Source organism: Procambarus clarkii, chromosome 58 (genome assembly GCF_040958095.1).
Source record: "Procambarus clarkii isolate CNS0578487 chromosome 58, FALCON_Pclarkii_2.0, whole genome shotgun sequence".
NCBI lineage: Eukaryota > Metazoa > Arthropoda > Malacostraca > Decapoda > Cambaridae > Procambarus > Procambarus clarkii.
In genome coordinates, this window is record NC_091207.1 from 16,810,968 (window position 1) to 16,837,562 (window position 26,595).

The 26,595-nt window shown below is 46.8% G+C and overlaps 1 non-coding gene across 1 annotated transcript in view; it reads right to left on the bottom strand.

Moving 5' to 3' along the window:
- Positions 1-931: 931 nt before the first annotated feature.
- The window catches only part of LOC123767992 (uncharacterized), a 41,535-nt gene continuing 15,871 nt past the window's right edge, over positions 932-26,595 (bottom strand). Inside the window, exon 3 of the transcript XR_011223168.1 lies at positions 932-1,033. This is a non-coding gene — a transcript (uncharacterized protein). The remainder of the gene's footprint in view (positions 1,034-26,595) is intronic.

The window sequence follows — 26,595 nt, forward strand, 5'->3', positions numbered from 1 at the left end:
CTCTCTCTCTCTCTCTCTCTCTCTCTCTCTCTCTCTCTCTCTCTCTCTCTCTCCTAACGTCCCCTTCTCCTCTCTTTCTCTTTCTCTCTCTCACACACACAGAAAATTTAATATTGTAACAGCTCGGTAATCCAAATTCTTGTAACCCGAATCTTTGGTCAAATCTGAATGAATTAATGTTCACCGTTCTCGAGTAAGGTGGTGGCAGTAAGCCTATACTCTACGGAAAACAAATTCCCGATTATAGACTGCGTGGAAAATCGTTGGGGGTCGCTATAGATGAAGGTATTTGTTAAAAGGTGGTACTTGGGCCGACCCCGACTATCCTCGATATGATGTCTTGGAAAGTCGGATAAGGCTAGCCCCCAATGTGTATATCATTTGTCTGGACTCCTACTTCGGACAGACAAATATATAATTTTATATAAATACAGTATAATAAACCTGAATGGACCCCCCAGTCTGTATTATTAAATACACGAAAATTCCGAGAGTGGAGAGAGAGTGTGTGAGAGTGGTAAGGGAAAAAGAGCGAATGTGGAAACAGACATTTAGAGAGTGTAAAATGAGTGAGTGTGGTAAATGAGAGAGAGAGAGAGAGAGAGAGAGAGAGAGAGAGAGAGAGAGAGAGAGAGAGAGAGAGAGAGAGAGAGAGAGAGAGAGAGAGAGAGAGAGAGAGAGAGAGAGAGAGAGAGACACACACACACACACACACACACACACACACACACACACACACACACACACACACACACACACACACACACACACACGCTACTAATTACCCTACTCCTCGACACAAAGCTCCACGATACAACCACCATCCAACCAGCCCCAAACAACTAACCACTCACCTTACATCATAACGGCCAATAGGAGTAGGTCCCTAGACTTCCCCCGTGCAACAATATTGCAACAAAAACACCTGGCACATTACCTTTCCAAGACAGAGCCGCTTGTTCATGGTGTGCAGAGCGTGCTCGGCAGACTGCCGGTCTGCGAACTCCACAAAGCAGTAAGGGTCATTGCCAGACTGAAACGGAAATTTATAAAGGGTTAGATAATGAAATGATGACGGTGGAAGGTCATCAGATGGTTATAAGTAATTACAAGAAAAGGCGGCGAGCCCAAATGATTATAGCATCATTTAGGTCAAGAAGTTTAGAAAGGTCATCTATGGTCTGGTAGAACAACGCTTTTGAACTTTTGAGACCAGAGTTAAAATCACCGATGATCGAACTGAATGAAATTATGTATAAATATATTATATGTATTAAATAAGCACATGCACATTATTTGTTATGTATACGAGGGACGAGTGGGGGAAGGGGAGGGGATGTGTGAGGGGGGAGCAGAGGGATGGGTTAGGGGGGATGTAGCAGGGGTGAGGGGAAAATAGAGGATGCAGGGGACAGGGAATGGGGAATAATGATGCAGGGTAACGTGAAAGAGGACATAGGCGGGTACGAGGAGGAAGGGAAAATAGGGGTAGCAGGGGGAAAGATAAGAGAGGAGAAAGAGGGGAAGGATGGGGAAGAGACTGAAGGAGTGAGGGAGGGGGGGGGGAAGGAAGGATGGAGGAAGAGAAAGTTCTATCGTTTACCATACGACATTTTTCTTTGGGCTTCTTTCCTTGTCGATCTTTGAACTTTTCCTGGGAAGACTTGATGTTCTTCGCCTTCCCCGGCCCGGGCTCCCTCCAGCCCTCTCTTCCCTCTCTCTCTCTCTTTGGCATGCAAATTGTGTCATGGAAGGTGGAAGGGCTGCGTTTCGTGTTTCCAAGACGCCCACGGCGAGTGAACACACCCGCTTGGGTGTAACGAGTAGTTAGGCCGATGGGTAGTTTATACACTACTTGTGTCAAGACTGCTGCAGGGATATATATATATATATATATATATATACACAGAGAGGTATACCCCGCTGTGTATATGTACAGTTTACCTTAGTCCTGGACTATGCTCAGGGCTAAAGTATACTTGTTAGTGGGTCATTCGGTACTTGTGTAACCTTAATAGCCCTTCAGAGGCTGGTGGCCAGCCTAAGACGCTGATCAAATGGTGGAGTGTGGCGAGTCTGTGCACATATACATATACATAATGTCCACATATACATATACACACTAACGTCACTGCTTCGGTAAAAAAATCCGTTGGAGCAGTGTTGAGGGATCGAACCTATGCGATGGCGCGTTCCCAGGCACACGCTCTACTGACTAGACGGTCTATAGTTGTCTAGTGTGCGTGGGAACATCCACCACATAGGTTCGAATCCTCACCACGGCTCCTACGGATTTCCTTCACAAAGTTTGGTAATAATGTGTATCGATGTTGCTGACGGAGTTGCAATCATCTCCGTCTGGTCCACTCACAAAAACAAACAGTGAAGTTATAAGGCAATGATGGTATATCATTTTTAACGGAATATTGCTCAAAAATTCTGTATCACGTCTTTTATTATAAATAAAAATTGGAAGGATTTGAAATAATATTTGAAGTCTTAGTACGTAGTACTTAGTACTTACCTTAGTACGATTATTATTACTCTGCCTTATCCTTCCAACCCTTAAACACCGTAATTGGTAGTTGTAACCATACTAAGCTCCCTCCAGACACTGTTTACATGGGAGCAAGACGGCGAGTGAGTGGCAGAGGTGGTGTGCAAGTCTCCAGTTTAACACCTCAGACGCTCCCAGGAGTAAGAACAGTGTGCTTTTAACCATTAACAAATCCACAGGGGCCGTGACGAGGATTCGAACCTGCGTCCGAGAGCATCCCAGACGCTGCCTTAATCGACTGAGCTTCGACATGGTCAAAAGGAGTTGAAACCGAAGTTCTACTGAATGCTCGATGCTTTTTACCATCATATCATCAAACACAAATTCTCCGTTGATGATGCCGGTTATATCATATTAAGCTGATAAATGGAACACATCGATGCACCAGCTTCAACTGGCATGTACCTTAAGCTGACGCATCTTGCCTTATTGGTGGGTTGTGTGAAGGTAAGAGCCGAGTAAAGTAGGGCCTTTGACTAGAGCTCAACCTCACATTAGTAATAAAGCCTTCGGATACTTAACAAATATTCTTCCAGCCTTACTTTATATTATTGTGCAATTATTTTATGCTGATTAGTAATTTGTTTAACGCTGCTGGGTCACTCCTTTTGACAGCCTTGTGGGTGATGAGGAAAGATGAATATGTTTCCTATGTTGTTGCATAAATGCTTGATGAATACTGGCCCTGATTTAGGCTAGTGATTCCCAGACTTTATCACATCAAGGGCCTCTTAAGCGTGATCAAGTTGTTGCCCCAGTCGAAGGAACCCCCCCCCCTCCCCCTCCCCCCGTTAGACAAAAATATTATCGAACTATATTCACAATATTTAAAGTCGTTACTGCCACCACCAGAAAATAAAAATATATCACATTTATCTTAGCATAAAACGTCACAACTAAACAAAAAACAACCACTAGGACAATTCCTTTCATGGATAGGCCTACCAGCCCGTCCTGGTAAAGCGGTCAACTTAAAGTGTCCGCTCGAATCTGAGGACCCAAAACAGAAAACGGGACAGTCCGTCACTTTCGCGAGCCGCTTTCATTTTCTAGCACGACAATTTTTTGCCTTATGTAAAGCATACGATCGAAGAGCGACGTTCTTTGTAGGAGGACAGGTTGGGCTGTACAGGGTGTCAGCACTAGACGGGATATTTCTAAGTGCCAGACACGCATCGTTCTCCACCCTCATGTGTGCTCTGTGCTTCGCTCTCCGTAATTTGAGTGTTTTAAAAACCTGTCTTGCAAACGCAGGTTGTGGCAAGGGCATGCGGTGTATAAAGCTGGTGCAACAAAATATATATTTACGGGCTATTCATGCCCGTGCCACCTCTTGGGTGGCTTAATCTTTATCAATCAACAAAATATTTTTTTTTCATCTCGTAGCGTACCGCAGTTTGGGGACTTCTGGTCTAGGGAACTCATCTTCCCTCAAAAAACACAAATCTGGCAGTTCAAAACAGCCTTGGGACTGTACCTGCTCAGGCCCCCAAAAGCAAAGTCAGGGTTGCATGGCGGTGGGGAATACGAGAGGAATATATACCATAAAAAGTTAAAGATGCTTCTGTCTCAAATTCAGTTTGAAAGACTGTGTCGAAATTTTGATCGTTTAGCCATCATGTTATAAGATATGAGAATGTTATCTTATATCTCGGGATGTTTAGAACATGAGATTGGAAGGGAGTTGGAAAATGAGATTAGGGGAGCATAAAAAAACGAGATTTGAAGAGTTTAGAAACTGAGTCATTTGGGAAGCTTAGAGAATGTGATTAATATGATCTCACTTACAACGCAAGGGGCGAAAATTCTGGTCCATTGAGGTAAAATAACACTTGGGAGATATGCTGCCCTTGCCAAGGTCGTGACTACTGTGCCGGTGTCGGCACCACTGCCGACACACACTTGGTAACAGTGTCCGGCACACTGCCATGATCCACTCAGGCGGACACTGTAGCTACACTGTATCACCGTCGATACACTTCTTCCCTGATTTATCTTACAAACCTCCTCTCTCGTCTCCTCCAATCCCCCATATCTTTTTTTGTATCTTTTCCTCCTCTCTCTCTCTCTCTCTCTCTCTCTCTCTCTCTCTCTCTCTCTCTCTCTTTCATTCCTCGTCCATTATCCCTTCAGTGACCCCTTTCCTCAGTTTTCTACTGTTTCGATCTCCCTCATTTAATTTTTTTTCCGTCTCCCTCTTTTCTCTCTCTCTCTCTCTCTCTCTCTCTCTCTCTCTCTCTCTCTCTCTCTCTCTCTCTCTCTCTCTCTCTCTCACCCCTCTCCCTTACCCTTTAGCACGTTCTGCCCCTTCTCCCTCTGCAGGCGGAGCGGGATATTGCCCCATTTCCATACATAATTTTTCCTGTCCGAATTTCGTCAGACTGAAATATCTGACATGTTTGTAAATGATTAGTCCTTTCGTACCGCTCTCGTATTTTCGTGTATGTTATTGGTATTTTATTTCCTCATCTCTTATTGCTATCTTATTTACCGGTCTCATTTTGCTATCATATTTACCCGTTTCTTTTTTCCTGTCTTATTGGTACGGATAAATGCGGAGAATTGAAGGAAGACTTTGACAAACTCCTGTATTGGGCTGACTAATGGCTATTAAGAGTTCAACCCCAATAAGTGTAAGGTAATGAAGCTCACCAAGACACCATCACCATCACACCAACAATACATCACCAACACCACCACAAATTCACCACTATCTCTACCACACCACCAACACACCACTACTACCACACCACCCCTTCACATCACCACCATTCTCCCCGCCACAACCCATCACCATCCCCCATTACCTGTAAGCGCGTCACCCCATTCCCCGGCACTCACGCCATGCCACATACATAACATCCCTTCCCTTCCCATTTACCATTAGATCTTAGCAAGAGCCGTCCGACGTAATGGATAATGGCGCCTGAATACCAAGGGACACCCGATAATAGGTCGTCCCCGTTAACTGCATAGCTACGTGTAATTGCCCATTGGCTGATGAAAGCGACTAATACGCATGTAGGGACAGGTGGTATTCAGGTAGGCTGATTAGGTCTTGGCTTGAGGGTTTTCTTTTGAGATAGTGGTGATGGGTGGTGATGGGGTAGTGATGCGTAGTGGTGGTGATGGGTAGGTGGAGTGATGGGTAGTGGTGGTGATGGGTAGTGGTGGTGATGGGGGTAGTGATGGGGTAGCGGTGGTGATGGGTAGGTGGAGCGATGGTGATGGGTAGGTGGAGTGATGGGTAGCAGTGGTGATGGGTAGGTGGAGTGATGGGTAGGTGGTGATGGGTAGGTGAAGTGATGGGTCGCGGTGGTGATGGGTAGGTGGAGTGATGGGTAGTTGGATAATGATGTTCGTGACAAGAGAGGGATGGGTAGTGATGGTGGTAATGAAAGATAAGTACTAGTGGCAGTGTTGAGTGGTAGTCGTGGTAGTCGTGGTAGTCGTGGTAGTTAAGTAAGTTGTAAGAAGGAAGTCGACTGTTCCACAAGACTCCATGTAAGTGTTGCGGCTCCAACAATGGTAGCCGATGTCATAGATAACGACTGACCTTAGACACGATGCAACCCACAACAGTCAACTACCTCCCAGGTACCTCTTTTACTGCTAAGTGAGCAGAGGCATCGGGTGTAAAGAAACGTATCCAAACGACTTGTCCTGTTTTGAACCGACTGCACTAATCACTGTGAATAATGTCACCAATACAGGTATAAAACTGGTTACATTCCCACAATGTGTTTTTAGTACGGGCTCACCATGGCCCGTGCTACATGGACATTACGGGCTCACTATAGCCCGTGCTACATGGACATTACGGGCTCACTATAGCCCGTGCTACACGAACATTACGGGCTCACTATAGCCCGTGCTACACGAACATTACGGGCTCACTATAGCCCGTGCTACATGGACATTACGGGCTTACTGTAGCCCGTGCTACAGGGACCTTACGGGCTCACTATAGCCCGTGCTACACGAACATTACGGGCTCACTATAGCCCTTGCTACATGGACATTACGGGCTTACTGTAGCCCGTGCTACAGGGACCTTACGGGCTCACTATAGCCCGTGCTACACGAACATTACGGGCTCACTATAGCCCGTGCTACATGGACATTACGGGCTCACTATAGCCCGTGCTACACGAACATTACGGGCTCACTATAGCCCGTGCTACACGAACATTACGGGCTCACTATAGCCCGTGCTACATGGACATTACGGGCTCACTATAGCCCGTGCTACATGGACATTACGGGCTCACTATAGCCCGTGCTACATGAACCCTTCGTTCTGTGTGGCTAAATCTTAAACAACAACAGCAACACAATATGTTTAAACAGAGAGTGACGGAGCAAGCGAGTCACTCCTGCTTGGTGAGAGACGAGACAGACACAGACAGAGGCAGAGGGAGGAGCAACTCCTGCTTGGTGACAGACCCAGACAGACACAGACAGAGGCAGAGGGAGGAGCAACTCCTGCTTGGTGACAGACCCAGACAGACCCAGACAGACACAGACAGAGGCAGAGGGAGGAGCAACTCCTGCTTGGTGACAGACCCAGACAGACCCAGACAGACACAGACAGAGGCAGAGGGAGGAGCAACTCACACTGGTGTATCGCCAGAATTAAGTATATGACAGGTGGCGTGCTTTGCCATAACTATCGTTTGCTTTTAGCGATATTAGCGCTCCGGCCCACCACTCGACCCCTCCCTCTCACCCTTTCCCTTCCCTCTCCTTCCTCTTCCCCTCCCTCCCTTCCCTGTCTCGTAATGTTAACTCGAATGCTGAAGGAAGGTGAAGAAGGGAAGGAAAGAGTAGGGGTGGGAAGGGAAGAACGGGAGGAGAGTTAGTCCTGATTTACAGAATGCGATCCTATCCGCCTGCGGTCGTGAACGGAGCGTTGGTTCTTTACTGCTGGCCCATTATGGCTGGCGTCCTTGGCCCGCTTCGCTCCACTAGGTGAGGAAGGGCTGCCTATCCCTCAGGCCACGGGCGCACCTTCGCTCCCTAGTCAGCTTATAAAGCGGCAAGAATATATAGGCGGCAATTCGAAACTAGAAATTCATTCCACGGAACTGGTACATTGGCCAGGAGAAAACGGTCGCGAGTTTCACGTTTTCTGTTAGAGTGAAGCAGCAGGTCGGGGGCCGAGAGGGATACTGCTGTAGAATCCGCCTCGTGGTTGCCCGAGGCTGATTTTAGGGAAACATAATACGCGGAATCCTTGGGCCAGATTCACGAAGCAGTTACGCGAGTACTTACGAACGTGTACATCTTTCCTCAATCTTTGACGGCTTTGGTTACATATATTAAACAGTTTACAAGCATGAAAACTTCCCAATCAACTGTTGTTATTGTTAAAAACATCCTCCTTCTTGAGGTTATCTTGAGATGATTTCGGGGCTTTTTAGTGTCCCCGCGGCCCGGTCCTCGACCAGGCCTCCACCCCCAGGAAGCAGCCCGTGACAGCTGACTAACACCCAGGTACCTATTTTACTGCTAGGTAACAGGGTGCTTCGGAGCTCATTAACTGTTTAATAATTGTAAACAAAGTCGCCAAAGATTGAGAAAAGAGTTACTTAGCAGTAAATAGGTACCTGGGAGTTAGACAGCTGTTACGGGCTGCTTCCTTGGTGTGTGTGTGTGGGGGGGGGTGGAATTAGTAGTTAGTAACAGTTGATTGATTGACAGTTGAGATGCGGGATCAAAGGGCCAGAGCTCAACCATCGCAAGCACAACTAGGTGAGTACACATACACACACACACACACACACACACACACACACACACACACACACACACACACACACACACACACACACACACACACACACACACACACACTTGAAGCCGGATTCAACATGTTAAGTAATAACTTAAGGACGTTTACAGACTGCTCTTGAACGACCTCATTAAACTGGTAAGTGAGTTTGAACAATATCTACTTGACTTCACCCAAAATATGTACAAGGTGATGTGACTGAGAACGAGGGAAGAGGAGCTCTCGGGGACAATACAAGATATGAACGAGACCTCTGCTCGAGTTAGGAAAGTTAAAATATCTGGAAACTGACATAGCACTCTGCCTGTCCCTGGATACACAGATTAATGGGATAGTTTCAGCTGCCTCTCTGGGTCAAAAGACCTTTTGCAGTTTCCTAAATTTCTTATGTTATATTCGACGCTATCTTGAGATCTTGAGGTTATCTTGAGATGATTTCGGGGCTTTTTAGTGTCCCCGCGGCCCGGTCCTCGACCAGGCCTCCACCCCCAGGAAGCAGCCCGTGACAGCTGACTAACACCCAGGTACCTATTTTACTGCTAGATAACAGGGGCATAGGGTGAAAGAAACTCTGCCCATTGTTTCTCGCCGGCGCCCGGGATCGAACCCGGGACCACAGGATCACAAGTCCAGCGTTCTGTCCGCTCGGCCGACCGGCTCCTCAACACACATCATAAGAACATAAGTAACTACAGGAGGCCTATTTCCCCTATTGATGCCGCACCTACTTACTTACACCTAAAGTCATTCATATATATGTATAGCCGACGCTTTAAACAACCCAGTGGTCCCACGTCTATTACGTTCCCCGATCTATATTTATTCCATAGATCAGACACCCGATTTCCAAACCAGTATTTACCCAGGTCCATCCAGATTTACCCAGGTTAGTGCATTACACAAAAAAAAATATTTCAGAAGGCGGGCCCCAGGAGATGATACTGAACCCTGGAGAGGTAAGAGCCCGCACATAATGGTCGTTCCCTACCTCCAGTCCCCGGCACGGCACATTTAAATACATAATCAAGACCAACAATCCCGTATATGGGAATACTGAACTGTGAGTGAGCGTGATTGGTCTGTCCTTGACACCAAGACTACACTAACGACAACGAACGATGCACCGCCCGGCTCCCAAACTACCGAATTGGTGGTTAGGCGGTAATCCTTATTGTAGAATACGGCGCTGGTTATTTTATTGGCACCATTATTGGCACTGAGGCATATTGGCTCTGAACTATTGGGGACGCTGATTGGCTTGTCTAATTGATTTATTGGACTTAAATGTTGTGTGTAGAGCTGAGCATGAGTTGTATCTATTTGTCTATCTGTGTGTGGTGTTGCGTGTGTGTGCTTGTGGTCTTATAGAGTTTACCTTGTCTCAAGGGGGGGGGGGGGTTGAGCTCAATCTTCTGGGTCCCCCTTACAGAACTTGGCTCTCTGGTGCAATGATTCCTGACTCTCTTACGCTTCAGCGGTCAAACCCACAAACTTACAAATGAAGGCAGTGGTGACGTTTTGGTCCGCGCCACACACACACACACACACACACACACACACACACACACACACACACACACACACACACACACACACACACACACACACACACACACACACACACACACTCGCACACACACACATCAGAACTGCCTTCAGGAACCTGTGTCCTAGAGTATGCGGCCCCAGCATGGCGCCCGTATCTTATCAACCCCAAGGCGAAACTTAAAAAAGTTCATAGGTATGCCACTAGACTAGTCCTAAAACTAAGAGACATGAGTTACAAAGAAAGGCTATGCGAAATGCAACTCACGACACTGAAAGACAGAAGAGTAAGGGGAGACATGATTACTCCCTACAAAATTCTCAGAGGAATTGACAGGGTAGATAAAGATAAACTGTTTAACACGGGTGGTATGCGAATAAGGGGACACAGGTGGAAACTGAGTACCCAAATGAGCCACAGGGACGTTAGAAAGATCTTTTTCAGTGTCAAGAGTGGTTAATAGGTGGAATGCACTAGGCAGTGATGTGGTGGAGGCTGACTCCATACACAGTTTCAACTGTATATGGGCCAGGTGCTTCCATACATGGGTCAGGAGCTTCCATACATAAGCCAGGAGCTTCTATACATGGGCCAGGTGCTTCGTTACATGGGCCAGGAGCTTCCATACATAAGCCAGGAGCTTCCATACATAAGCCAGGAGCTTCCATACATAAGCCAGGAGCTTCTATACATAAGCCAGGAGCTTCCATACACGAGTCGAGAGACCAATGCGGATTCCTTAACCGTGTTTGCCTATAAACTTTACCAAGCGCTAATATGCACTCGCCAAAACATGTCATGTCTCCGGTAACAGGAAAGGGGAGGCAGGGGAGGTATAAGGACTCGCCAAATAACGCCAAATAATCGCCATAATATGACCTAATTTTCCCGCCAAGGTTTACGGTAATTGCTTGCTGCCACTAATTACTAATGCAGGTAGCCATCAGGTGGGAGACTCTCATTATCGCAACAACACAACTCTCTCTCTCTTATCTCTCTCTCTCTCTCTCTCTCTCTCTCTCTCTCTCTCTCTCTCTCTCTCTCTCTCTCTCTCTCTCTCTCTCTCTCTCTCTCTCTCTTATCTCTCTCTCTCTCTCTCTCTTATCTCTCTCTCTCTCTCTCTCTCTCTTATCTCTCTCTCTCTCTCTCTCTTATCTCTCTCTCTCTCTCTCTCTCTCTCTCTCTCTCTCTCTCTCTCTCTCTCTCTCTCTCTCTCTCTCTCTCTCTCTCTCTCTTATCTCTCTCTCTTATCTCTCTCTCTCTCTCTCTCTTATCTCTCTCTCTCTCTCTCTCTCTCTCTCTCTCTCTCTCTCTCTCTCTCTCTCTCTCTTATCTCTCTCTCTCTCTCTCTCTCTCTCTTATCTCTCTCTCTCTCTCTTATCTCTCTCTCTCTCTCTCTCTCTCTCTCTCTCTTATCTCTCTCTCTCTCTCTCTCTCTTATCTCTCTCTCTCTCTCTCTCTTATCTCTCTCTCTCTCTCTCTCTCTCTCTCTCTCTCTCTCTCTCTCTCTCTCTCTCTCTCTCTCTCTCTCTCTCTCTCTCTCTCTCTCTCTCTCTCTTATCTCTCTCTCTCTCTTTCTCTCTCTAAAGCGAGGCTTTAGAATCAGATCTTAAAACCTGGTAGCCACGTTTAGATAGGCGCGCATACACACACACACACACACACACACACACACACACACACACACACACACGGTGTTTGGCGCGGGACCACCAAGACTGGAGCACCCTGATCACCAGAGAGGAAGCGGACACTCTCCCACACAATAAATAATTCCACATTGTGCTGCTTTCCGAAACACAAGATGATTCCTGGTTAACTTGATGTGCACGCGCGGGCGATGTTGCCTGTGTGTGTGTGTGTGTGTGTGTGTGTGTGTGTGTGTGTGTGTGTGTGTGTGTGTGTGTGTGTGTGTGTGTGTGTGTGTGTGTGTGTGTGTGTGTGTGTACTCATCAACAGAGGCTAGAGCGTCAGTTCTTAAGCCCCGTATTTTAAACAGTAATTTAATGCAATGATTCTTAAGCTTTTCTTATGAAAATCGCGTGATGAGTTCGCCTGAACCGCTACAAGTTCAAGTACATTTATTGAGACCATGAAATACATGTCAAAGGGATAGAGTAGTTTAGGTTATTTCTACCCTCCGAACCGCTGCATCATCGAACGCATTCCACTCTTTATTCCTCTCTACTGTGATATTGTCCTTTATTTGGTCTTCTGAAGCTTTATTTACTCCTATTAAGTGTCACGGTTTACTGCTTACTATCCAGCCTTTCCTCTCGCCTTCTCACCTTATGTAGAGACTTTCTCTACCATTCTCTGCACACGCCTTGGTAATGAGTCTACGGGCTCACCATAGCCCGTGCTACTTGGACCTTATTGTTCCAGGTAGCGAATCTTAAACAACAACAACACTTTGGTAATGGCTCAAAACGGATCGAAAAGTCGTCACTTCCTATATTTTCAGATGTGTGGGTTTGGTGTCTAATTTTTAGCCACGTTATTTTGACTTGTTGTCTGCCTGTGGTCTTCTGTTTCCTCTCTGTGAGGTACTCCGCTACCACTTTGATCTGTATAACGATCACAATGGCTATCACCACAATCACAACCACCAGACCGGACAACTAGCCCCAACCACCACCACCAGACCGGACAACTAGCCCCAACCACCACCACCAGACCGGACAACTAGCCCCAACCACCACCACCAGACCGGACAACTAGCCCCAACCACCACCACCACCACCACCACCACCACCAGCTGCAGGCGATGAGTCACAATAACGTGGCTAAAGGGCCAATAGGCCCTCTGCAGTTCCTACTACTAGCCCCTCTACTACACCTTACTTTGCTCCTCATCTCTCTCGTGCCTATTTATTGCCTGTCTTTACTTCCTCATCACAATCAACTTGAGAATGGTCCAGGACGGACCGAAACGTCGTCGTCCCTTCACCTTCTAGTGTGTGGTCTGGTCAACACCACAGCTGACAACTGTCACTCCTCCTCTCTTGTGTTTACCACAGTAACCCAAGTGAGGCAGGTGTCTGGCCGCCAGCTGGTGCTGTCAGGTATACTCTCGCTCAGCTGGCCACCCTCACTCCTCCCTCATCCCTCCCTCCCTCCTTGCCTACACCCCTTCCCTCCCTCCATCACCATTCTGTTACCCACACTGCCCTCTTCTTCCTCTGCAGACCCTTCCTCCCTCTACACTTTTCTTCACCCCTCCCCTGACCTTTATTGGTGCCTATTTCGAATCCCAGCGACTTCTATCAAGTCTGAAATAGGGTTTTGTTTTCAGCAGTTTTTCAGCTGTTTATAATATTCTAACTACTCTAACAAATAAGCTGATCACAGTTTTTAACTACGTTGTTAGAGAGAGAGAGAGAGAGAGAGAGAGAGAGAGAGAGAGAGAGAGAGAGAGAGAGAGAGAGAGAGAGAGAGAGAGAGAGAGAGAGAGAGAGAGAGAGAGAGAGAGAGAGAGATTGGACAGGGGAAGAGAGTGGATAGGGAATAGACAGGAAAAGGGTGAGAGGAGGGGGAGGAGGTAGGAAATTGAGGAGAGATGGTCGAGAAGATGGGGAGACGAAGGGAGGAGAGAGGGAGAGGAGAAGTGGGGGAGGTTTATGAAGGTCTTCCTGGGTAAAGACTTACCGTCCCTAGTTATAAGGATCCCTCTAGCCTATGACTGACCTTCACTAGGTTTATAGTGATCTTCCTTGTTGACGGATGACCTGCTCTACCTCCCCCTCAACCAATGAATGACCTGCTCTAGCTCCCCCTCAAGCAATGAATGACCTGCTCTAGCTCCCCCTCAACCAATGAATGACCTGCTCTACCTCCCCCTCAACCAATGAATGACCTGCTCTAGCTCCCCCTCAACCAATGAATGACCTGCTCTACCTCCCCCTCAACCAATGAATGACCTGCTCTAGTTCCCCCTCAACCAATGAATGACCTGCTCTAGTTCCCCCTCAACCAATGAATGACCTGCTCTAGTTCCCCCTCAACCAATGAATGACCTGCTCTAGTTCCCCCTCAACCAATGAATGACCTGCTCTAGTTCCCCCTCAACCAATGAATGACCTGCTCTAGTTCCCCCTCAACCAATGAATGACCTGCTATAGTTCCCCCTCAACCAATGAATGACCTGCTCTAGTTCACCCCTCAACCAATGAATGACCTGCTATAGTTCCCCCTCAACCAATGAATGACCTGCTCTAGGTTACGACCTATAAATGGCAAGCTACTCCCGGGTACCTAAATGGGTACCTAGGAGTTGTTCGACTGTTGTAGTTGGCACTTGTGTGAGACCACAAGACCCCACCAACGGAACTACTCCCCCCTCTTCCACACACTTGCCCACCCACCCACTGGACGCAACAGCCCTCAGTAGCATTTCAGGACAAACTTCTCCAATTTCACCTGTCTGACAACAGACCTTTTGTTCTGTGGAGCCAAAGTCTCTCTGGTCGCTCTCCCGTTTCAGATCTGATTTTCAGAGAAATGAAAAAGAGAAATGTGGAGGCGAAGTTTCCCACCAAAGTTTTCCCTCTACTTGAATTGCTGAAGCCTAAGAGCTGCGAGTATTTTAAACACCAGAGTGGTGTGTGTGTGTGTGTGTGTGTGTGTGTGTGTGTGTGTGTGTGTGTGTGTGTGTGTGTGTGTGTGTGTGTGTGTGTGTGTGTGTGTGTGTGTGTGTGCTTTTCATAATGTGCGTGTTCAATCCACTTGCTAACTACTTAACATTTACAAAATAATTTGTTTAGTAACTATGTCAGTGCCTCTCAGTATCCTGTATGTGGTGATCATGTTTCCTCTGTCTTAGCTTTACTTAACCAGTAATAAGAACTAGTTATCTCACCCATTTACTGTGCTTTCCTTGTCAAGTGTCAACATTTAGTCCTTCAACAAATCTCAGAACCTCAGCGTGTTAATATATATGATATACGTATATAAGGCAAGAGTATATGTGTAAGTTTATTTACGTAAACCATACAACTGCCACATTTTGTTTACAGTCCAAGCACAGTTCTCTCTTTACATACACCAGTTATATACATATTTACACGCAAATTTACCGTGAATGTGAATGTTTTCCCATAAATAAATCGCTTCTATACACATTATCATGCATATAAATATCTATGTATGTATTTTCCCCTACATTTACGACCAACTATATACATAAACATTTCAAAACTTACCCACATATTTGTACATATTACCAAATATACGTTATACATATACACATAACTAAGCATACCCCATACAGTACACATCACCAACAACCTTAAACATGTACACATTCCCCCCCCCACCCCCTAGCATACACATTCGTACACATGTTTTTCCATACATGCAGTATTTATGTATACATATCCTGGACCCACGCTGCCAAGTTTCCTCCATAAACTCCCGAAAAATTAATTTGCATACCTGAATATTTTATGACAGCTATTGATTAGTGACTCACGATTCATTGACTATTCATGCCTGTAATCGCCGAGCTGAATTGTGAGTGTACTCACCTATTTCACCTATTTGCGCCTGTAGGATTGAGCTTTAGCTCTTGGACCCTTCTACAGCAACTGATCCCGCCAGGCAGATGTAACTGGTACCGTTGTAGCATCAGACAGATGTCACTGGTACCGTTGTAGCACCAGACAGATGTCACTGGTACCGTTGTAGCATCAGACAGATGTCACAGGTACCGCTGTAACACCACAGAGACATCCTGCCATACACTACTATACAAATCCACATCAAGGCGTTGAAGATTTCTGATTATTTTGTTGTCCAAAAAGGAAGAAGCAGGATCGGTAGAGGTTATAGTGTTGGGATCAAGGCCTCTGAACCTCTGGAGGAGTCTTAAGGCCACTACAATAATTTGCTGACTAACCAGCAAGTATACTTTAGACCCCGAAGTCCAAAACTAAAGTAAACTTAGTGTATACACCGAGAAATTAGGCGGTACACCTCGCAGTGTTTCTATCCTGTATGGTGGGTACCAACACTAATACAATGCATTAGTGTAACACTAATACAATGCATTAGTGTTGATGACGATACAAATGCAATACCTGTACCGGAATGAATCACACAGGATAGAGCACTTGTAAGGGATATGAGGATAAGGAGCAAGGGAAAGGACGGAGTGTGCCCAACCATTTGTGGGACGGTCGGGGATTGAACGCCGACCTGCAGGAAGCGAGACCGTTGCTCTATACTATTCAATCCAGGTAGTTTGGCATTATTTCTTCCCTGTGTTCTTTTCCTAGCTCCTTGTCCTCATATCCGTGTGAGAGTGAGTATGACATGGTATGCTAAAGTATAATATATATTCACCAAATATTCAAAGTTAATACAATGATTTGTCCAGGAATTGAGAATATCATGACCCACAAGTAAAACAAAACAGTTTAGTTCACTAGTATGGGCAGATAGTTGTGTGGCACAGTAGAAGTAGCAGGTGAATACTATGGAAGTAGTAGCATATTACACTGGTAGAAGTAGTAGAAGTAGAGTAATAGGTGTCCTCTACCTGTCTTAAGTTCCTCCGAGGATAGGATACCTTGAGGTGCTTCCGGGGCTTATAGCGTCCCCGCGGCCCGGTCGTCGACCAGGCCTCCGAGGAACCAGGAGCAAGGTTCCTAGTTCCTCTAGGTTCCTGGTTCCTCAACTAGGTTCCTTCTAGGAACCAGGAACCAGTCCACCCCTCCCATCCCCGGCTCCTGAGGACGACATGAGTCGTCCTCCCGGCACCTTGAGTATCAGAGACCAGCCATGGTATAGTAACTGTCTGAAAGTACCCATGACTAATGAGTGCCAGAACCCATCCATGGCTAGTGTCTGAAACCCCCCATCACCCCCCAGCTCTCCATGGCTACTGAGTGTCATAAACAACTCCCTCTTCCTCTCCCTCCCTTCATACTGCCAAATTACTGAGTCTTTTAAATCAACTACAAAATTCCTAGCACGGTTACTTACCTTACCAAACACTAATTAAAAACTTTTTTTATCTGGCCATCATTCTAATTAATGAACAACGATATCCGAGATGAATTTCATATTTGTTTTCCACTTTTCTAACTGTTCTTTCTCGTTGTAAAAAGGGTTTAAAACCTGATTAGTCGGTGATTCAACTCGCCTTGAAAATTAATTAATGATTCTGCAGCATTGTGCTCGACTATGGCACAAGATCGTAATCATTAACACACGCATCCCTAGGCCTTATGAAAGATGATACACACACACACACACACACACCTGTCCTTTGAGAGGAATAGTATGTAGGTAAAGACATCAGTCATATCTTCACAGATATTTACCGCTAACGTTACGGAGCTGTTTACACCACAGCAGAGGACGATGGGCTCCCTGCTGACCTACACCACAACCTGCTCTCGTAATAATAACAAGAGAAAATCCCAACAAATGCAAGGTAATGAAGGTGAGAAAGAGAGAAGACCTGCAGGTCTTTTCCATACACCACATGGAAAAGGCACCTGTAGGAACCAAAAAGAGAGAAGCATTTGGGGGTGGATATAGTTCCATCTCTAACACCAGAGGCACACATAAACAGAATAACATCGGCAGCATATGGTACGCTGGCAAATATAAGAGGATTGTTAAGAAGCCTAAATCAGGACTCCTTCAAGCTACTCTACACAAAATTTGTCAGACCAATTGTGAAGTATGCAGCATCAGCATGGAATCCGCACCTTGTCAAGCATAAAACCAAAACTGAAAAAGTACAAAGGTTTGCAAAACTGTGGTGTGGTGTGGTGGTGTGGTGGTGTGTGGTGGTGTGTGGTGGTGTGTGATGGTGTGGTGTGTGATGGTGTGGTGTGTGGTGGTGTGGTGTGGTGGTGTGGTGTGGCGTGTGGTGGTGTGTGATGGTGTGGCGTGTGGTGGTGTGTGATGGTGTGGTGTGTGGTGGTGTGTGATGGTGTGGTGTGTGGTGGTGTGGGGTGTGGTGTTAGAGCCAAGGCGGTTAAGCTATGAGAACAGGCAACTGCAGCTAAATCTCCCAACCCTAGATAACAGAAGATACAGCAGGGACATGATAACAACGTACGAAGTATTGAGAGGAATAGACAAGTAGGACAACTTCCCTGTAGACACTGACAGGAAAGTACTGATGGGGAATACTAGTAGCACCCTTACTTCCCTCCATGCAAAATCAGCAGCAATAAATACATCACTCATCAAACTACTGCTAAACACACTAAATATGAACAAAAAAAAACTCCATGATAATAAACACGTTATAAAAGCAGATATAACTGTCCGAGATATCGAGGCCGCCAGTACAAAGCGAGGAGCTCCCTTTCCCAAATTAACGGAAGCAAAGTGCTCCAATCTATTTAACATTTTCATTGATATGTAAATTCAATTTGGACCCAAAAGTATTCAATATTATTAGGCCGCTTCCATGAAATATAATTAAGAGGCTGGGTTTAACGTACCCCACGCACATGTGTGCGTCTGTGTACACGTGGATTTGTGTGTGTGCGTCGTCTCGCGGTGATGTGGTGCTCAGAGCACCACATCAGCTCGGCCTCTCTCACAGTACACAGCATTCTGACGTACACCTCCCCTGCGGCCAAAAACTGATGTACTCAAAATCACAGCGGGTCGCAAAATTGACGTGATGTCGCGTTTTCTATTCGTGGGCCCTCGGTTAGGTTAGGTTAGGGTAACTCATTTACATCAGTTTAGTAGAGTTGTGAACGCTTGAGCGAACGGGCTGTGTCAACTAACAGACTTACAAGTCTGTGAAAAATGATATAGATGCTACACCTCTACAAGAGACGGTCCCAGAGACACACCGCTGGTATCCAACTCGGTGGTCGTGAATTCGAGTCTCTGATAGTGCAAGTGAATGAAATGTTATTTACTCCGTTGAAGCTTTCATCATCTTCAGAGGCAGAGGGGAAGTTAATGGAAGTTATCTGAAGCTACGGAATATATGATCAAGTAATATGAGGTGAAGTTATGTGTAATGCAGTTGATGGTGTCTTGGGTAATAGGTGAGGTGTGAGCTGAATATTCTGCCTTGGTCTTCACGCTGGTTCACTATCTCACTGGTTTACGGGATCACCATAGCCCGTGCTACATGGACACTTCGTTCTGAGTAGCTAAATCTAAAACAACAACAACATGTCTCACTAGAGATCTCACATATTGTATAAAGCGTAGCTGTCTGTCGGGTAGATAAGAGAGAAAGCGTAGCTGTCTGTCGGGTAGATAAGAGAGAAAGCGTAGCTGTCTGTCGGGTAGACAGCAGAGAAAGCGTAACTATCTGTCGGGTAGACAGAGAAACCGTAGCTGTCTGTCGGGTAGACAGCAGAGAAACCGTAGCTGTCTGTCGAGTAGACAGCAGAGAAAGCGTAGCTGTCTGTAGAGTAGACAGCAGAGAAAGCGTAGCTGTCTGTCGGGTAGGCAGGAGAGAAAGCGTAGCTGTCTGTCGGGTAGACAGGAGAGAAAGCGTAGCTGTCTGTCGGGTAGACAGCAGAGAAAGCGTAACTATCTGTCGGGTAGACAGCAGAGAAAGCGTAGCTGTCTGTCAGGTAGACAGCAGAGAAAGCGTTGCTGTCTGTCGGGTAGACAGCAGAGAAAGCGTAGCTGTCTGTCGGGTAGACAGCAGAGAAAGCGTAGCTGTCTGTCGGGTAGACAGCGGGAAATATTTGTTCGTTCAAGTTGAGGGGATTTAGCCTTTGAAGAGCGTCGGGTGTCTTGGAGCATGAAGGATCTGGCGTCGGATGGCAAGGGGGAGGCGTCGCCTGGCGCTGCACTTCGCTCTTTGACCGTCCGCACCAAAGAGCTCTCGCACCGTGGGGGGGGGGGGAGAGAGGAGTTGAGGGGTACCTGCATTCTCCTGTTTCTCTCACACCCCCTCCCATCTCTACCCCCACCTTCCCTTTCTCATCCTACTTTGCCCTCTCTCAACACACTATCCCTCCCTCTCTGCACACTTCCACTACTCTGTCTACCTTTCCGCTATCCACTATTTCCCCTCTTTTTACCAAACTTTATACTCATTTCCCACTATCATCTCCCTCTCTTCTCCTTCCTTTTCTCTCCTTCTTTATCCTATCAGCCAATTTGTCCCTTCTCTCCTCATCTTTTTAATCTGAAACGTAGGCTTCAAAGCATTCACCTAAGCTATCGATGCATACAAAACGTTAATATTACGGTGGTTTTAATTTGTACAAATACGTCACATTTTGTAACGGGTTGGTCACTTCCATATAAATGCTTCATATTTTTATCCTTGTGTTTTCAGAAAGTAAATAGTACTCCCACCTATTGCCCATCTCCCACTTGGAGTGGTCGGTTCGGCGGTGATTTCCTTTCTTGCAAGTTGCAAGTCGGAGTTCGATCCCGGTGGTCCTGCATGTGGATGGGAGGGTTATTTCACGTGGTCCTCCCGTCCCAGCTCCTATTCCGTCTTCATATCTGTTGTTGATGTTGTTGTTTCAGATTTAGCTACTCAGAACGAAGTGTCCATGAAGCTATAGTACAGGAAATCCTGTAACAATGTACCCGAAGATTTACTCCACTCTTCCTGAGTCCAAAAGGACTATCTTGAGGTTATCTTGAGATGATTTCGGGGCTTAGTGTCCCCGTGGCCCAGTCCTCGACCAGGCCTCCACCTCCAGGAAGCAGCCCGTGACAGCTGATTAACTCCCGGGTACCTATGAATATGATATTGACCCGACTGGAAGTAGCTGTGTTCACTGTAAGCGTGGTTCAGCACTCTCTTGCCTCACAAGCTCATCTGTTGACCCCATAATATCATTGTTTACTTTGCACACAGCTCCTTCCAGAGCACTTTTTGCACACTGCAGCTCTTCCTGCGTAAAGCCAGAATGTTCGGGTCCAAAATTCATAAATCATTTACGAAACCTGTACATCTTTCCTCAACCATGACAACTTTGTTTTCCGAATGCGAATTGTGTTTACCGGTTTACCTGGGTGTTAGTCAGCTGTCACGGGCTGCTTCCTGGGGGTGGAGGCCTGGCCAAGGACCGGGCCGCGGGGACACTAAAGCCCCGAAATCATCTCAAGATAACCTCAAGATAAGATAACCGGTATATGCAGTTACCTCGTAAATATTGCCGTGAGTCCAACAAGGTTCAATACTTCAAATGTCAGTGCTATATGTTCATTCAGCACCTGTTCATTCAGCACCTGTTCATTCAGCACCTGTTCATTCAGCACCTGTTCATTCAGCACCTGTTCATTCAGCACCTGTTCATTCAGCACCTGTTCATTCAGCACCTGTTCATTCAGCACCTGTTCATTCAGCACTAGAGGTGTCAGTATAAGCTAACACCTGCTAGTGTCACAAAATACAGCGTTACAGTAGCAACATTTGTGCCCAGCTTTACCAGTAGCGAACACTACAGTTTTAACCGAGCATCCCTTGCAGCTGCGAGTGGCAAGGTCCGTTGAGACCGTCAACAGCTCCCTGGAGAGAGAGTCCTCCCTCACTCCAATCACGTATATGGAGTGTATCGTCATTTGTGGCAACAGTGTGGTTACTGTTCTGCTTTGTGAACGAGGCAGTACAAGACTGGAAATAGTCATGAACCCTCTATTGTTCTACTTGTACCGCCAGTCGCCTATTTACGTATTGCGAAAAAATCTGAAATATAAATATATATTGATTGAAATTTCTCAATTCGTTTTTCTTATATACATTTATATTTTCGTTAATTTTGAGAGCATAGTTGCTAGTAATGGGAGACTTGAGCCGTGGTGAAACTGACTGGGAACAATGGATCTGGGAGGGAAGCAGAGACGTGAAGAGCAAACCTACCTTGAGGTTACCTTGAGGTACTTCCGGGGCTTAGCGTCCCCGCGGCCCGGTCCTCGACCAGGCCTCCTTTTTGTTACACACCCCCAGGAAGCAGCCCGTAGCAACTGTCTAACTCCCAGATCCCTATTTACTACTAGGTAACAGAAGCATCCGGGTGAAAGAAACTTTTTGCCTATTTGTCTCAGCCTCCACCGGGGATCGAACCCGGAACCTCAGGACTATGAATCCAAAACGCTGTCCACTCAGCTGTCTGGCGCCCTAACTAACTTTACTCACAGCTCGCTCACATAACCTCGTGTGTTGATAGCAACGGCTATTCACCTTTTGACGCGCGAGTCACAGCAGTCAACTATGCCGGAACAACCGTGGACATCTTCAAGAGGAAACTAATATTTATTCCTCTAAGGAGTGCCGGACCAACCGGGCTGTGGTGGGTATGTGAGCCTGCGGGCCGCTCCAAGCAACAGCCTGGTGGACCAAACTCTCACAAGTCAAGCCTGGCCTCGGGCCGGACTTGGGGAGTAGAAGAACTCCCAGAACCCCATCCACCAGGTATATGTGGGCCTGCGGGCCGCTCCAAGCAACAGCCTGGTGGACCAAACTCTCACAAGTCAGGCCTGGCCTCGGGCCGGACTTGGGGAGTAGAAGAACTCCCAGAACCCCATCAAGCAGGTATGAACCAGGTATCAACCAGGTATGAACACTGTTTATGTTTACCCAAGCGAGTCCCTGAGCCTGCTGGCGGCTACTTGTTATTCCGGCGGTGGAGGCGTGTTTATGACTCGTATGTAAGTGTCAGTCAGGTTATATCCAATGACACGGTAATCTCCTCCTCCCCGTCCACCCTGGTGAGGAACGCTCCCACACGCCAGTCACCGGAGATGCTATCTCCTGGTCCTCACTCACCAGCTTGGCATCAACACTCTCACAAGTGCACGAAAGCTGCTAAGATGTTGCCTCGCCTCTCCGTCACCCTCCTCTAGTTGCAAGGGGACTCCACACTCAGATTACTACATTAGTTCCTCGCCTGGAGTCCCGCTCGTGCCTGTCTGCTTCCTACCGTTCGTTCACTTGATCCGACATCCGCATCTCTCCCTGATCTATCGTACTCCCTATAGTAAATCAGATAGCTCAGATTCCTCGGTTACATCCCCGGATATGTTTATCTGGCTACACTCACGCCCTCGCGACCATGTTGTTTGTACTCACCTATTTGTACTTGCGGGGGTTGAGGTTTGGCTCTTTGGTCCCGCCTCTCAACTGGTGTACAGGTTCCTGAGCCTACTGGGCTCTATCATATCTACAGTTGAAACTGTGTCTGGAGTCAGCCTCCAACACATCACTGCCTAATGCATTCCATCTGTTTACTACTCTGACACTGAAAAAGTTCTTTCTAACGTCCCTGTGGCTCATTTGGGTACTAAGCTTCCACCTGTGTCCCCTTGTTCGCGTCCTACCCGTGTTGAATAGTTTATCCTTGTCTACCCCTGTCAATTCCCCTGAGGAATTTATAGGTAGTGATCATGTCTCCCCTTACTCTTGTCTTCCAGTGTCGTAAGGTGCATTTCCTGCAGCCTTTCCTCGTAACTCATGCCTCTTAGTTCTGGGACTAGCCTAGTGGCATACCTCTGAACTTTTTCCAGCTTCTTCTTGTGCTTGACAAGGTACGGGCTTCATGCTTGGGACGCATACTCCAGGATTGGTCTTACGTATGTGGTATACACAGGTTCCTGAAGGCTGTTCTGATGTTAGCCAGCCTCGCATATGCCGCAGACGTTATTCTCTTTATGTGGGCTTCAGGAGACAGGTTTGGTGTGATATCAATTCCTAGATCTGTCTCTCTGTCTGTTTCATTAAGTACTTCATCTCCTATTCTGTATCCTGTGTCTGGTCTCCTGTTTCCACCGCCTAGTTTCATTACTTTGCATTTACTCGTGTTAAACTTTAGCAGCCATTTCTTGGACCATTCATTCAGTCTGTCTAGGTCGTCCTGTAGCCTCCTACTATCATCCTCTGTTTCAATCCTCCTCATAATTTTTGCATCATCAGCAAACATTGAGAGAAACGAGTCTATACCCTCTGGGAGATCATTTACATATATCAGAAACAATATAGGTCCAAGGATTGACCCCTGCGGGACTCCACTTGTAACGTCTCGCCAATCTGAGACCTCACCCCTCACAGTGACTCGTTGTCTTCTGTTGCTTAGGTACTCCCTTATCCAACGGAGTACCTTCCCTTTCACTCCAGCCTGCATCGCCAGCTTTTTCACTAGCCTCTTGTGTGGTACTGTATCAAAGGCTTTCTGGCAATCCAAAAATATGCAGTCTGCCCACCCTTCTCTTTCTTGCCTGATTTTTGTTGCCTGGTCGTAGAATTCAATTAGCCCTGTGAGGCAGGACCTGCCATCCCTGAACCCATGTTGATGCTGTGTTACAAAGTTCTTTCGCTCCAGATGCTCCACTAGCTTTCTTAGCACAATCTTCTCCACCAGCACACACACACACAGGTGTGTGTGTGTGTGTGTGTGTGTGTGTGTGTGTGTGTGTGTGTGTGTGTGTGTGTGTGTGTGTGTGTGTGTGTGTGTGTGTGTGCCACGGGAGGAAGGAACAGTATTAACCCTTCTCGCCGCGACAACAATAACAATGTCTCAACACCATTCCATCCACACTACAAAGTATATTTGTGGTAAATAGGCTATCATCGAGGCCAGTCAGGCGACGGAGTGAGGGAAGCAGGGAGGGAGGGAGAGAGTGAGGGAGAGAGTGAGGGAGGGAGGGAGGAAAGTAGAGAGGGAAAGAGTGACAGACGGAAGAAAGAAGGAATAAAGGGAACAAGGGAGGGAAGATTGAGGGGGAAGGAAGGACTCAAGCACTGTAGCAAGAAAGTGAATGAAGGAAGCAAGGAATATAGAAGGGAGAGAGCAAGGAAGATAAGGAAGGAAAGGTTAAGAGTGGTGAAGGATAAAGTGGACAGCAATAACTTGTGCTTGTACACGCGCAACCCTCACGCACGCCCGTGTGCGTGCCCTTGTGCGTGCCCGTGTGCGTGCTGGCGTGTGATCGCCCACACGTGCCTATACCCTATCAACCAGTTTCAATCCAGTAACATCAACTTGTCAATTACGCGCAAAATTGACTGAATTGATTTTGCAATTCACAGGTATTGTGAATTGTTTTTTGCAGATTGAAGCATGGAGTCAAGTGTGTGTGTGTGTGTGTGTGTGTGTGTGTGTGTGTGTGTGTGTGTGTGTGTGTGTGTGTGTGTGTGTGTGTGTGTGTGTGTGTGTGTGTTTAATGTTTGGAGTTTCTATTTCTGCCTGATAGGGTCGAGTTGTAAGCTCTTGGACCCCGCCTTCCTAACTGTCGATTGTTTAATGTATCGTCTCCTGACATGTTATTCTCTATTATAACCATCTGTATATTTAAGAATGTCAGTTTGCTTGTTTCTTTGTCTGTCTGTCCATGGTTGGAGGCCAGATGCTTGGGGCTAGCCTCATCCATTTTTGCAGGGTGAATGGGCTCGGGTACGGGACGAACATAGGATAGTTGAGGTCGTCAGAATTCAAGGGGGAACAGCGTGTCAAGGTCACATATTGACCTAAACCATCCCTCTTATCATATGCCCCTTAAACCATCACCACCTCTCATACTCCCTCCCAAACCATCACCACCTCTCATACTCCCTCCCAAACCATCCCCACCTCTCATACTCCGTCCCAAACCATCCCCACCTCTCATACTCCGTCCCAAACCATCCCCCGCCGAAGAATGCGTAAATCCAAGGTGTTGAATGACGAAGCTAATTAACGCGTGACTTTAGACAGGAGTATACCAGGGAAAGGAGACAGGGAAGAGGAATGGGGAAGGGGAGACAGGGAAGAGGAATGGGGAAGGGGAGAAAGGGAAGAGTAAAATTGTCACGACGGATAGGGGGGGGGACTTTCCGGTGAGGCACAGAAGACGAGGAAAAGAAGAAGGGAGAAAGGGGAGGATTAAGAAGGAAAAAGGGGGTAGAGGAGAGGCAAGGGACGACAAGGACAAGAGTGGACAAACGCTCAAACGAGTGGGGTGTAATGTGGACCTCTCCAGCCAGTGGTGTTAACATTTTAAACACTATATAATGTGGGACACGTTAACCGGGTGTGGAGACACAGTGAGGAGGGAGAAGGAGAAGGAAGGAAAGGAGTGGAGGAAGGAGCGAAATTGAATTAAGAAAAGGAGGAATAGGAAAAGAATGATAAAGAGAAGAAGAGTGATAATGAGTATGAATTGAAGGAAGATGAAGAATTGGGAAGAAAAAGAGGAGGAAAAACGAGATGTGTTAAGAAAGTCGTAACGAAAACAGGAATAAGGAGAAGTAGGATAGATCAAGAAAAAGGAAGACTCGACTCAAGAAACAGGCAGGAGGTGCAGAACAAATAAAAAAAACAAAAGTAGGAACAGGAATAGAGGGAAGAAAGAAGAAAGAAAGAAGAAGAAGAAACAAAACGTAATCAGCCATAATTGCCGAGTTTTACGTCGCCTATATTTTATGTATTTCAATTTCTAGAAGAGAAAATCCAATTTTCTCTGTACGTCGCCTTCCTTAAGATAAGCGCCCCTCCATTGGTTCCCCTCGCTGGTTCCCCTCACTGGTTCCCCTCACTGGTTCCCCTCACTGGTTCCCCTCACTGGTTCCCCTCACTGGTTCCCCTTACTGGTTCCCCTCACTGGTTCCCCTCACTGGTTCCCCTAACTGGTTCCCCTCACTGATTCCCCTTACTGGTTCCCCTAACTGGTTCCCCTTACTGGTTCCCCTTGCTGGTTCCCCTTACTGGTTCCCCTCACTGGTTCCCCTTACTGGTTCCCCTAACTGGTTCCCCTAACTGGTTC